Here is a 13,776-nt window from a genome sequence, read left to right on the forward strand (position 1 = left end):
ACTCCTGACTGTGGATACCGGGCGCAGCCAAGAGAATCACCATGGACACTGAAGAAGCACCTAGGAGAGGGTGAGTGCCCCGTGTGGGGAGACAACCAAACTACGGTTGTGGCGTGTGCTCGACACCGGTCGGCGGAGTGGGCCTAGTGAAAAGAGCACACAGATGATCCAGAACGGAAGCAGGTGGCAGTCGTTCACGGTTGGCTAACGTAGCCCCCCCACCCCCACTGAGACTGGGCGCTGGAAACGGCCGTCGGGACACCTGGGGCCCGACCTGGACTACCCGTGATCGGTGGTTAAGGCAGCTGAGACCGAAGCGAGTGGACGAATTAGAAACAGGCAGCACAAAGCTCGGTCCACGTGCCAGGCCCCCCTGGGGCATATCCCCCTGCCTGACCGATTGCCCCCCCCAAGGGCCGACATAAGAACAAAGCCATGGACCCCCTGACACCGCCTGGGGACAGCGAGACAGCCTTGCAGAACCAGTCACAAGCCAAAGTACAAGACACCCTAGACAAGATACTGGGAGCTATTGAGGACACAAAATCAACACTGCAACGCGACATCAACCAAGTGGCGATACAGGTGGGCCTCCTGAGAGCTGATCACCATAAACTGGCCGACAGAGTTAAAGAAACGGAAACAATACTGTCTGATGTCGTGCCGAAACAGAAAGACGTGGCGGCGGAGATAACCTCTCTGGCTGACAGGGTGGCAAGGCTTGAACAACGGGCTGAAGATGCGGAGGGAAGAAACAGGAGGAACAATGTGCGCGTGGTGGGCCTACCCGAGGGGACGAACATGGTGGAATTCCTGGAGAAGTGGCTGAGCACGGTTGTCACACCGGGGTGCCTGACCCCCCTCTATACACTGGAGCGAGCACATTGTGTGCCGTCGAGACCTCTTGCTCCTGGTAGGCCTCCGCGTGCTGTAATCACTAAACTCCTGCACTACAGAGACCGGGACATCCTCCTACAGAAAGCCAGGGAATTGGGCCCGTTTAAAGTAGCCAACGGGGAAGTGACACTATTCCCTGACTTCACTCTGGAGGTCCATAACAAGCGCACCTCATTCCTTGCGATTAAAAGAGCCCTGCGAGACGAGGGGATACAGTACTCGCTGCTTTACCCAGCAAGACTACGAGTGATTGCGGAGGGGAAGTCCACATTCTTCCAAACCCCGGAGGAGGCATGGGAATGGCTTAAGCGGCATGGGGTCACAAACGGCGCGGCCTGCGCGCGAGAACACTGGAGCGGGCGGGACCCGCCGGGCCCCGAGGGGGGAAGAGGTCCAGAGATCGCCCATGACTGACGCCAACACGGACACAGAGAGAGACCGGCAGGAGAGCGGCCCTGGAGGCAGCAGCCCGAGTGGGTGGAGAGGCGTCCCCCCAGGAGGGTTCTGAAGTAGAGTCCGATGACACGATGGTATCCTCTGCTGGTGGCTCTGTAAGTTTGGCTTGCGCACCGAGGGTGACCCTGCAAACAGCTGACGAACTTGGATAGATTTGGCCTGCGCTGGCGCCAAGCGACAAGATGAGCCGAGTGAACGTGTGGCCCCTCCGGACTTGGCCGCCCCCCTGACTTGACTCTCGCCAGTCCGATTCGGCTGGCGAGTATTGCAGTAATGTGTTTGAACAAGTTGCACTGTTGCACAATTTTCTGGGCAACCTACAGTTCCGGAGGCGCCCTGGGGATGGGGAGTTGGTGTTTGCAGTTACGAGTTAAATCGGCTACATGTGTGAAGTGGACTGACCACAGTGAAGGTACGAGATGGCGGGGGGGTCAATCAGGATCCCGGGCGCTCCAGGCCCACATCTATCAGGCTTTAAGAATAAGATGGCAGACCACAATATCATAACCTGGAATGTCAGGGGGATGGGCACTCCGGCCAAGAGACATAGAATTCTTTCCTTCCTAAAGAGAAGGAGGGTGCAGGTAGCTATGTTACAGGAGACCCACCGGGAGAGGGAGTAAAACTAAGACGGAGGTGGAGGGGACAAGTGTTTGCTACAGAATATTCAGCTTATGCAGGAGGCGTTCTGATTTGGATTAGGGCGGGGGTCCCCCTGACGATTGATTCCTCCAACATAGATAAAGAGGGAAGGTTTGTCATATTGGAGGGGAAGTTACATGGGTTCCCATTGGTTTTGGGTTGCATTTACGCCCCTAATCAGGACCAAATTTCATTTATGACGGGTCTATCTAGACACCTCATTCGCCAACACACAGGGGAAGTACTAATAGGAGGAGACTTTAACGCAGTATTAGACACAAACATGGACAGGTCCACCCGCCACTGCAAGGGGCAACATCATCTAAGACAGAACAAAGACTAGTTGAGTGGCTGGGTACATGGGGGCTAGCGGATATCTGGCGGATGCGGCACCCGACCGTCTGTGACTACTCGTTTTACTCGGGCCTCCACCAGGTGCACACCAGAATTGATAGGATGGTCTGCACTGCGGGACTGGCTCGAGGTGTGACCCACTCTGAATACCTTGCCCGTACAATATCGGATCATAATCCTCTACTGTTGATGTTGAGGGTATCACAGGACAGACCCCCCATACCGTCATGGAGACTGGCCCCCACGGCGCTCGAGGACCAGGCGTACAGGGAGGCGCTGCGCTGCCACCTGACAGAACACATTGAAGCCAATAAGGGATCCACCCCTTCCAGAGCCGTGGAATGGGAGACACTCAAAGTGGTGACAAGGGGTTACAGCCTTGGGTAATCTGTGGGGGTGAGGCGCACACTAGAGAGGGAACTAAATGCCCTGGAGAAGGTCATATACGAGGGGGAACTGAGACTGGGCCCTGTAGCACAAGTAGATGAAGAGTATGACCGCGCACGCAGAGAACACTCCCAAGTTGAAGAACGGCTCAGATGCCATAGCATGCAAAGATACCTGGTATCCCTACAGTCAGAAGAGGGGAGATTGGGTAAACTCTTCGCATGGCTAGTACGCCCGAATGGAGACAGCGAACCCATCACAAGCGTATTGGACAGAGGGAGTATTCGTAGACTCAGCCCAGGCCCCATTAATGACGCATTTGGAGATTATTATATGCACTTGTACAGGAGGCCTGCCAGCCTGGAGACAGGAACACTTGACAATTTTTTGACACAGATCCCCCTGCCGGTGCTGAACCTAGAGGACAGGGAAAGTTTGGGGGGGAGGGGCGGTGACTACGGAAGAGATAAGCGATGCAATAGCGCAGCTGGCCCCTGGGAAGACCCCTGGCACGCACGGTCTTCCTATGGATTTTTATAAAAAATAAAAGTCCTTATTAGTCCCCAGATTGGTAGAGATGTATGCGGAGGCGGCACAGAGTGGAGAACTACCGTGCACGCTGCTTGAAGCGCTGGTAGTGCCACTCCCCAAAACAACCAATAGGGAGGCATTAGTGGCTGACTTCCGCCCGTTATCGATGCTAAACAGCGACTTCAAGATCCTCAGCAAGATCATGGCCAACCGACTGCTCCCCCATATGCCCACACTGATACATGATGACCAGAACGGCTTCATTCCTGGTTGTAGCACCTCCCTAAATCTTAGATGAATTTTCTCCATCGCACACATGCCCGACGAATCGAAACCACCAGCTGGGACCCTATTGGCGGTGGATTTTGAGAAGGCCTTTAACTCGATCAGGTGGGACTACCTGAGGGCGGCAATGTTAAAAATGGGCCTGAGGGAGAGCTGGGTTAGATGGGTGGACCTGTTATACTCCCCACTAGCAAGGGTAAAGACGGGTAGAACAATCTCTAGTGCATACCCGGTGTTCCGTGGAACCAGACAGGGGTGCCCCCTATCCCAGTTGTTGTTTGCCCTGGCGATAGAGCCTCTCGCGGCCTGGTTACGAGTAGAAGGTGTGGGTAAGGGTATTGAATGGGAGCCAACTGAGCACATTATCTCTCTGTATGCAGATGACATACTGATCTATCTCAGAGACGGAGCGAGCGGTCTCCCTTGGGCCCTAGAGGTTCTAGAGCACTTCGGAGAGGTTTTGGCACTACGTCTTATCCGCGGCAAAACATATGTGTTTCTGTAAAGAAATGGCTCCCTGTTGAAGTTACCCCCCACTTTTTGCCTGGTACTGATGCTGACTTGACTGAGAAGTGTGCTGGGACCCTGCTAACCAGGCCCCAGCACCAGTGTTCTTTCACCTAAAATGTACCATTGTTTCCACAATTGGCACAACCCTGGCACCTAGGTAAGTCCCTTGTAACTGGTACCCCTGGTACCAAGGGCCCTGATGCCAGGGAAGGTCTCTAAGGGCTGCAGCATGTCTTATGCCACCCTAGGGACCCCTCACTCAGCACAGACACACTGCTTGCCAGCTTGTGTGTGCTGGTGGGGAGAAAATGACTGTCAACATGGCACTCCCCTCAGGGTGTCATGCCAACCTCACACTGCCTGTGGCATAGGTAAGTCACCCCTCTAGCAGGCCTTACAGCCCTAAGGCAGGGTGCACTATACCCATGAGCACTATGCCCCTATAGTGTCTAAGCAAAACCTTAGACATTGTAAGTGCAGGGTAGCCATAAGAGTATATGGGCTGGGAGTCTGTCAAAAACAAACTCCACAGCTCCATAATGGCTACACTGAAAACTGGGAAGTTTGGTATCAAACTTCTCAGAATAATAAACCCACACTGATGCCAGTGTTGGATTTATTAAAAAATGCACACAGAGGGCATCTTAGAGATGCCCCCTGTATTTTACCCAGTTGTTCAGTGCAGGACTGACTGGTCTCTGCCAGCCTGCTGCTGAGAGACGAGTTTCTGACCCCATATGGTGAGGGCCTTTGTGCTCTCTGAGGACAGAAACAAAGCCTGCTCTGGGTGGAGGTGCTTCACCCCTCCCCCCTGCAGGAACTGTAACACCTAGCAGTGAGCCTCAAAGGCTCAAGCTTCGTGTTACAAAGCCCCAGGACATTCCAGCTAGTGGAGATGCCCGCCCCCTGGACCCAGCCCCCACTTTTGGCGGCAAGTCCAGGAGAGATAATGAGAAAAACAAGGAGTCACTGGCCAGTCAGGATAGCCCCTAAGGCAACCTGAGCTGAAGTGACTCTGACTTTTAGAAATCCTCCATCTTGCAGATGGAGGATTCCCCCAATAGTGATAGGAATGTGACCCCCTCCCCTTGGGAGGAGGCACAAAGAGGGTGTAGCCACCCTCAGGGCTAGTAGCCATTGGCTACTACCCTCCCTGACCTAAACACACCCCTAAATTCAGTATTTAGGGGCTCCCCTGAACCTAGGAACTCAGATTCCTGCAACTCAAGAAGAAGAGGACTGCTGAACTGAAAAACCCTGCAGAGAAGACTGAGACACCAACTGCTTTGGCCCCACCTCTACCGGCCTGTCTCCCCCCTTTGGAAGAAAACTGCTCCAGTGACGCTTTCCCAAGGACCAGCGACCTCTGAATCCTCAGAGGACTGCCCTGCTCTAAAAGGACCAAGAAATTCCCGAGAACAGCGGCCCTGTTCACCCAAGACTGCAACTTTGTTTCCAAAAAAGCAACTTAAAGACAACTGCATTTCCCGCCAGAAGCGTGAGACTTGCAACTCTGCACCCGACGCCCCCGGCTCGACTTGTGGAGAACCAACACTTCAGGGAGGACTCCCCGGCGACTCCGAGACTGTGAGTAACCAAAGTTATCCCCCCTGAGCCCCCACAGCGACGCCTGCAGATAGAATCCGAGGCTCCCCCTGACCGCAACTGTCTGACTCCCAGATCCCGACGCCTGGAAAAGACCCTGCACCCCCCAGGACCTGAAGGATCTGAACTCCAGTGCAGGAGTGACCCCCAGGAGGCCCTCTCCCTTGCCCAGGTGGTGGCTACCCCGAGGAGCCCCCCCCCTTGCCTGCCTGCATCGCTGAAGAGACCCCTTGGTCTCCCATTGATTCCAATTGAAAACCCGACGTGTGTTGGCACACTGCACCCGGCCGCCCCCGTGCTGCTGAGGGTGTACTTTCTGTGCTAACTTGTGTCCCCCCCCCCCCCGGTGCCCTAAAAAAAAACCCTGGTCTGCCCTCCAAAGTTGCGGGTACTTACCTGCTGGCAGACTGGAACCGGGGCCCCCCCCTTCTCCATTGAAGCCTATGCGTTTTGGGCACCACTTTGAACTCTGCACCTGACTGGCCCTGAGCTGCTGGTGTGGTAACTGTGGGGTTGCTCTGAACCCCCAATGGTGGGCTACCTTGGACCCAAACTTGAACCCCATAGGTGGTTTACTTACCTGCAAGAACTAACAATTACTTACCTCCCCTAGGAACTGTGAAAATTGCACTGTCTAATTTTAAAATAGGTAAATGTGTTTTATTTAAAAAGTATATATGCTATTTTGATTATTCAAAGTTCCTAAAGTACTTACCTGCAATACCTTTCATACAAAGTATTACATGTAAAATTTTAACCTGTGGTTCTTAAAATAAACTAAGAAAATATATTTTTCTATATAAAAACCTATTGGCTTGGAATTGTCTCTGAGTGTGTGTTCCTCATTTATTGCCTGTGTGTATGTACAACAAATGCTTAACACTACTCCTTTGATAAGCCTACTGCTCGACCACATTACCACAAAATAGAGCATTAGTATTATCTCTTTTTGCCACTATCTTACCTCTAAGGGGAACCCTTGGACTCTGTGCATACTATTCTTTACTTTGAAATAGTGCATACAGAGCCAACTTCCTACAGTTTCCCTTGACGTCTGGTTACATGCGCCCAGCAGTATATCCAATAGACTTGAAATGGGCCCCACGGACCTTTAAGTACCTGGGTATTCAAATATTCCACGAATTGGGAGACCTAAGAGAGGGTAACCTTGGCAAAGCGCTCCGATCCTTGCGGTCCTCGGTGGGGTTTTGGCGCTCTCTGAAATTATCAGTGATGGCCAGAGTGACACTGTCAAAGATGATCATGCTTCCCCGACTTCTCTACTATTTTGCCAATTTACCACTGCTGATCCCCCAGGCATGGTTCCGCGACTTGAACGCGTTGCTCAGAGAACTAATATGGGACGATGGACGTAGACGCACCGCACTCACAACTATCTGTAGGCCGTCCTGCATGGGAGGACTGGGAGCCCCTGACTTTGAGGCATACTACTTGGCATCCCAGCTACAGTGGGTGTCCGGCTGGTTGGCAGGCAGGGGACGCCTGCATTTATGTACTGCCCAGGGGGTAACGGATACGGCATGGATTGCAGCATGCATGGCAAACAGGAAAATAGCCCTCCCTGGGAACAATATAATGATAAATGTCGCAATGGCATGCTGGAAAAGGTGTACGAATAGGGTGGGAGTGGGCCTGCCATACTCTCCAGCTTTGCCACTGTCGGTACTATCCCTGGAGTCCGGGGGGAAGGGACCGGGAAATCTGGGGCTTGGCCCTTGGTCTACTGCTGGAATAGAGACAGTGGGTGGGCTCTTCGAGGGGGGTGTACTGAAGGGATTTGCTGACCTAACGGGAGAGGGTGTTCCCAGGGGTCAATTTTTGCTTTTCGGGAAGTTAGTGCACACTCTTAAAGTTCACTGGGACACAATAAATACGTAGCCCGCTGCCCACGGGGGTCCTGCACCTACTGCTGACATCAAGGGAGGAACCACATCTGATCGCCAAAATATACCGGGCCCAGGTTGAGGCAGCTTTAGACCCTTTACAGTCCTTGAGAGAACAATGGGAGAACACGATTGGGCGGGATTTGTCTGACTCAGAGTGGATCAAAACACTGGCTTATCCCCGGGTGATCTCGCGTAACACGCGGTTAAGATACATCCAATACAATTATCTACACAGGGCGTACCTCACGCCCCACAGACTGTTCCGTATATATGGGGGGGGTCCCTAGGACATGCCCGAGGTGTGGGGGGGGAGATGCGTATTTAGACCACATGGTATGGAGATGTCCGGTGCTTCAGTCTAGTTGGAGGGAGATACTGCCTATTCTATCTGAACTACTTGGGGCGGAGTTGCGACTCACCCCTGAGCTGTGCTTACTGGGTCTCAGACCGGTTGCACTATGCGGGAAGGTGGGGGGACGTTTCCTGGACCTGTCCCTGGCCCTTTACAAGAGACTAATCTCGAAGGGCTGGAAGGCCTCAGGCCACCCTACAATGGCTGACTGGAAAGGGGATGTTACAGGATGGTCTAGGGCTGAACTACAGGTCCTAAAGGCAGAGGAGGCCAAGGTCATCTGCCGGGTTCCCATTGCCCCAGGGTGGGAAGACTTAATAACGAGCTGGGATGGTATACTCAAGAGATTAGCGAGCCCCGAAGTAATAACAGGTGATGACTAGCACACCCTAGGAAGTTGACGAAGTGGGGAAAATTCCCAAATAGGTGCCCAAAGATGGCCAAAATTATAAATAGACCACACTGAGGGTAGCAATATGAAGACAATCGAGCCGCTAACTCCTACCCCACTATTAGAACCAGCGAATGGCGTGAGTGGTCTGCCGTCCCCTCTGTACACTGATGTGCCCTGGACTGGCCCCCTCCTTCAAAGTTGCTATGCTCTTGTGCCTTAAATACCAACAACTATAAGTTCCACCCACACAAAGCTGTAAAGTTGACCTCTTATGGTTTTTTTGTTTTCTTTCCTTTTTCCCTTTTCTTTTCCTTCTATTACCATCGCTTATTTATCCTTATTCCTCCCCCCCCCCTTTTTTTCTTCCTTCTTTTTCTCCCCTAAGTTATAACTTAGAATGGATTCAAGTTCATTGTTTGGTTATTAGCTCCAAAACAATAGTGTAATGAAGCGAGGAACACAATATAGTATGTCAATGAGCACAGTTTATTAAAATTAGGACCAAACATACACATAAAAAATGTTAACAACATCAAAGTAATAAACAACGAACCAAAAGAAATGCACATTACTAATGTGAATTGTTAAATGGTCATGTATAATAAGTGCAAGATGTTAACATGAACAGTCATACAAATGTAAAATAACAAAATGTTAATAAAATACATATTTTTTTTTAAAAGTAACCTTATAAGGGGGTTGGCCAGTCTCTGTAGTGACTTACCTATCGGAAGGGGTCAGGGATGTCATCTACCTGTTCTGACCAGTCAGATGCTTCAAAGGGCCTCTGCCTACCTTGTTTCCAAAATAGCAGAATCAAAAGGCCGCCTGGCGGAGCTCTGTGCACTTCCCTAGGAGAGGAGCTGGACAGGGGGTTGGTCACTTCACTGTCCTTTGTGTGGTTTCGTGCCAGAATGGGAACCGGGGGTTCCTGCACTGGTGCAAAACAGTTTATGCAAGGAGGGTACCAAACAAGTCCTTCATAGCAGTCTAGCGGTTTTGGAAGGCCACCCCAGCCCAGGGACACTTAGTTCTAAAGGATAGAAGGTTACATCTCCCTCCTGCAGGAAACCCTTTGTTCTGCCTTCCAGTGCTCGAGTTAGGCTTACAGCAGGAGGGCAGAACCTTGTCTGGGGTCTGCAGCCACGTGGGCTGGCAGGCAGACCCAGCAAGGGCTGTACAGGCAGAACTGGGGGGGATCCTCTAAGGAACACCAAGAGTACATTGGATCATGCAACTAGCATTGAAATTGGGGTAGTTGCATGATTCTATCATGTTTGATACCAAACATGCCTAGTGTAGGAAGCTAGCTGTGTATGTACTACACCCAGATGAGATATAGTGTGCAGTGTGTACAGGGATTGCCCAGAGGCTAAAGTAAAGTATTAAAGCTCTTTTTTGTGGTACTGTGGTCGAGCAGATAGGCGTATCAGAGGGTAGTGCAAAGCATTTGATGTACACACAGTCAAGAAATGAGGCACGCACTGAAAAAATGAGGCACGCACTCAATGACTAACTCCAGGCCAATGTTTTTTATATAACAAAAATATATTTTGTTACTTTATTACTAGAACCAGATGAACATTTTTGCTGGTAATTACAGTAGTCAATAGGTATCAAGTATGTATATCAAATGTACTTTGTTTTTTGTAAATAAAGCAATTTACAAGTAAGTAGCAATTTTCTATTTCAAAAGTTGACAGTGCAATTTTCCATAGGGCTCCATAGAGTCCTAGGGTGGTAAGTGTTAGCACAGAAAACGGGTAAGTACATGACTTACGATTCCAGTCTTGGCGATTTAGGATGTCCACAGGTCAAAGCTTAGGCCAACCCCAAAAGTGCAACACGAGGACAGTTGGGTGCAGAGGCCAAAGTTGGCGTCTGGTTTGTAATGGAATCCTATGAGGTGAGGACTCCGGGTGCTCGGTAGAAGGCAGATTGCAGGTAAGTACCCACGATTCCAGGACACTGGCCTAGGGGGTTTAGGTCAGCAGCAGGGGGGCCACAGGATCACACCAAACGTACACCTTTAGCGGCACAGGTGCATCTGGGTGGAGGGTGCAAACTCAGAGCTGGGTGCCCAATACTTTTCAATGGGGGGATCCCATGGTCACAAAAGATGCTCCAGGCTGGGTCCTGGGGGTTGGTTCCGGGAAACCAAAGGCTGGACAGGCAGGAGAGGCACCCGCTAGATGTTGCTGGACTGTTGGTCGAATTCCCCAGGGCCAGGGGGTCGGCGGGTGCAAGGATCTCCTTAGGCGTCGAGTATCTTCGTCGGCTCCGGTCGCGGTCAGGGGGGTCCTCTGGATTCAGGCTGCAGCAGTCGATGTGTTGGCTAGAAGCGGTCAACCCAGGATGGACTATAGGTTGGAATCGCCTGGGGACCTTCTCTGGACCGGTGGGCCCCCTAGACTCGCACCTTGGGCTGTGGGTGCAGAGACTCATGGATCCAGGGTGGTTCTGGGGGGTTTGTAGAGGTTGCTGGTCCTGCAGGATGCGTCCCCTTCTTTGAGCAGGGGTCTTTGAAACTGCAGACAGGCTGGTAGGACTTGAGCTAAGTCATTTGTTGTCTGGAGTCGTCACTTGGGGTCAGCTTAGCAGTCATTATTCTTTCTTCTGAGGTCATCACCTTTCCAGTGCCCACTCACTTTGGGGAGGGGGGGGCACATTCCTAACCCTATTGGTCCCTAACCTCCAAAACAAGATGGAGGATTCTACAAGGAGGGGGTCACTTCAGCTCTGGACCCCTTGGGGTAGTCCTAGTTGAAGTGGTCAGTCCTCCCTGTTTTACCTAATTTTCCTGCCGGACCTGCCGCCAAAAGTGGGGCTTGGTCTGGGGGTTTGATGGGGGCAATCTCCACTAGCTGGAGGATTGTAACAGGAGGCCTGAGCCTTTAAGGCGCACTACCAAGTGTTAGAGTTCCTGCAGGGGGAGGTGTGAAGCACCTCCACCCAGAGCAGGCTCTGATTCTGACCCCAGAGAGCACAAAGGCTCTCACCCCATGGGGTCAGAAAATTGTCTGTTAGTGGCAGGCTAGCACAGACGGGTCAGTCCTGCACTAAAGGGTTGGGTAAAATACAGATGCTATCTGTGTGCATTTTACAGTAAATCCAACACTGGCATCAGTGTGGGTTTATTGTGCTGAGAAGTTTGATACCAAGCTTCCCAGTCTTCAGTGAACCCATCATGGAGCTGTGGAGTTCATAGTGACAAACTCCCAGCCCATGTACTCAATATGGTCACATTGTACTTACAATGTCTAAGAATGGACTTAGACACTGTAGGGGCATATTGCTCATGCAGCTATGTCCTCACCTGTGGTATAGCGCCCCCCTGCCTTAGGGCTATTAGGCCTACTAGAGGGGTTACTTACCTATGCCACATGCCATGGTTTGTGGGCATGTCATGTTGACTTTACTTTTTTCTCCCCACCAGCACACACAATCTGCAATTGCAGTTGCACCAACCACTTCTTGCCTAGTTTCTGCTGTAATTTCCACTGAAAGTGCAGTGGGTTCCTGCTAACCAGGACCCAAGTGCCAGATCTCTTTTCCCCCAAAATGCAGTCTTTTTTTCCCATATGCAAATGGTACTCCTGGCACCTAGGGTCTGGGGTACTGAGGAGGGTCCTTCAATGCTGAAGCACAAATTGTGCCACCCATCACCAAACACATTACTGGCTGATATTGCGTGTCTTGGTGCATACAAAAGTGAAAACACGACATGAGACACAGCCTGTGTGTCATGTCCCCTAAACACTGCATACATTGTATGTAAGTCACCTCTCTAACAGGGGTTACAGCACTAAAGCAAGGTGTATTATATTACATTTGAGGGGATATGTTTGCGCAAGCAGATATGTCCCTGCTGTGTTTTTGTTGATTCTCAGACGTAGTAACCAGAAAAGACATTTTAAATGCATTTGCTGGACACTGGTCACTACGAGTTTCCCAGCTACATGAAAGGTTCTCTGAATATAGGGATGTTTGGTATCAAACATCTTAGATTAATAAATCCCCCACTGGCATCTGTGAGGGTGTATTAATAACAGCACCCAGAGGGCACCTTAGAGGTGCCCCCTGACACCCTACCAGCTTAGAGGTGCCCCCTGAAACCCTATCACCTACTAGTGTGTTGACTGACTGGTTCTAGCCAGTTCAGTCACCTTAGAAACATGTCTGCCTCTCCCCCCCACTCCCCCACCTTCAAGGTGAGAGCCAGCATTCTCGAGGGCCTGAGACAGAAGCTTGCTCTAGGCGAGGGTGTTAGCACCTCAGCCAGGCAGGATGGATATTCTAGGGCAGGGAGCGTCAAAGGCCTAGCCGCCTTTGTAATGTGACCCAGGTTTCTCCAGATGGTGGAGATTACTGACCCCAATTCCCTCTGACCCCATGTTTGGCAGCAGAACAGGCGAGAAAATTAGTCAGATTAGGTGGTGTGCTCACTTCATACCAGTCCCACCTCTAAGGTGGACGAGCTGAAGTGGACACTACTTTTTAAATTCCGCCATCTTGTTTGGAAGGAATTGGGCCACTAGGGTTATGCCCACTTTGCAGCAGAAGTGGTAATTAGAAGGGTGTAGTCACCCTAAAGGTGGTGAGCCTATTGGCTATCACCTGGCACACACTGTAATGCCCCTAAATTGAGCATGTGTGTCTCACGCTTGAATCCTAGAACTTGAATCCAAACAGCCTAAGAGCAAAAGGACAGAGGAGTCACACTGCAGAAGAGGAAAAGAAGCAGAAGCTGACTTGGTACCAGCTCCACTGGCCTGCCTGCTGAGCTCGACGAACTCTGCCCAAAAAAGATGACTTGTCCTGCAGCTGAGCTTCCAATTAACCCAGGAGGACTGCCTATCTTCCACAATGACTCAGACTCCTGTGAGTATCGGATCTGCTCTGCAACAAAGTCTCCGGAAAAGCAAAGATTCAACACCCAATGTGACCTTTGCACTAGACATCCACGGCCTGAGATGAAGCCAACCATGTGCCAACAAGGTTCACCAGCTGTCCAGAGTCCGAGTCCACTCAGGTTTCAGCCCTCTTGCACTCCCCTAAGTTGCCTGCAGCCTCCACACGCAGGCCTCCTCTCCCGTGTCCTTCTGGTGAGAGAAAACCCGACTCCTCCAGCAACCACTGTACCCGTCGCCCCTGACCTAATCGGAGGTAGGTCACCGGACGATACCTGCATCTTTAACACACACGACCCCCTTACAGCGAGTGCTCCTGGATGGAGAAACCAGACACCTTAGGACACCCCTCCATCTCTCGCTCCTGGGCCCTGGAGAAAAGAACCAAAGGTGCACCTACGTCCCCTAGCACCCCAAGTCTACAACCTACCTTCTTGTTGTACCTGACTGTTTTCCTAGCCGGAGCTTGCAGCCTGTCTTCAGAAGGACCAATTCCATTGGGCACCCGATACCTTGCTGCAGCCCTGAATACGGCCGCCTCAGTTC

The 13,776-nt window shown here is 51.4% G+C and overlaps 1 protein-coding gene across 1 annotated transcript in view; it reads left to right on the forward strand.

The window, feature by feature from the left end:
* Positions 1 to 13,776, forward strand: part of LOC138296834 (exportin-5-like) — a 723,294-nt gene that overhangs the window by 401,146 nt on the left and 308,372 nt on the right. The gene's annotated exons all lie outside the window — the stretch shown is intronic.

Source organism: Pleurodeles waltl, chromosome 5, assembly GCF_031143425.1.
Source record: "Pleurodeles waltl isolate 20211129_DDA chromosome 5, aPleWal1.hap1.20221129, whole genome shotgun sequence".
Taxonomy (NCBI): Eukaryota; Metazoa; Chordata; class Amphibia; order Caudata; family Salamandridae; genus Pleurodeles; species Pleurodeles waltl.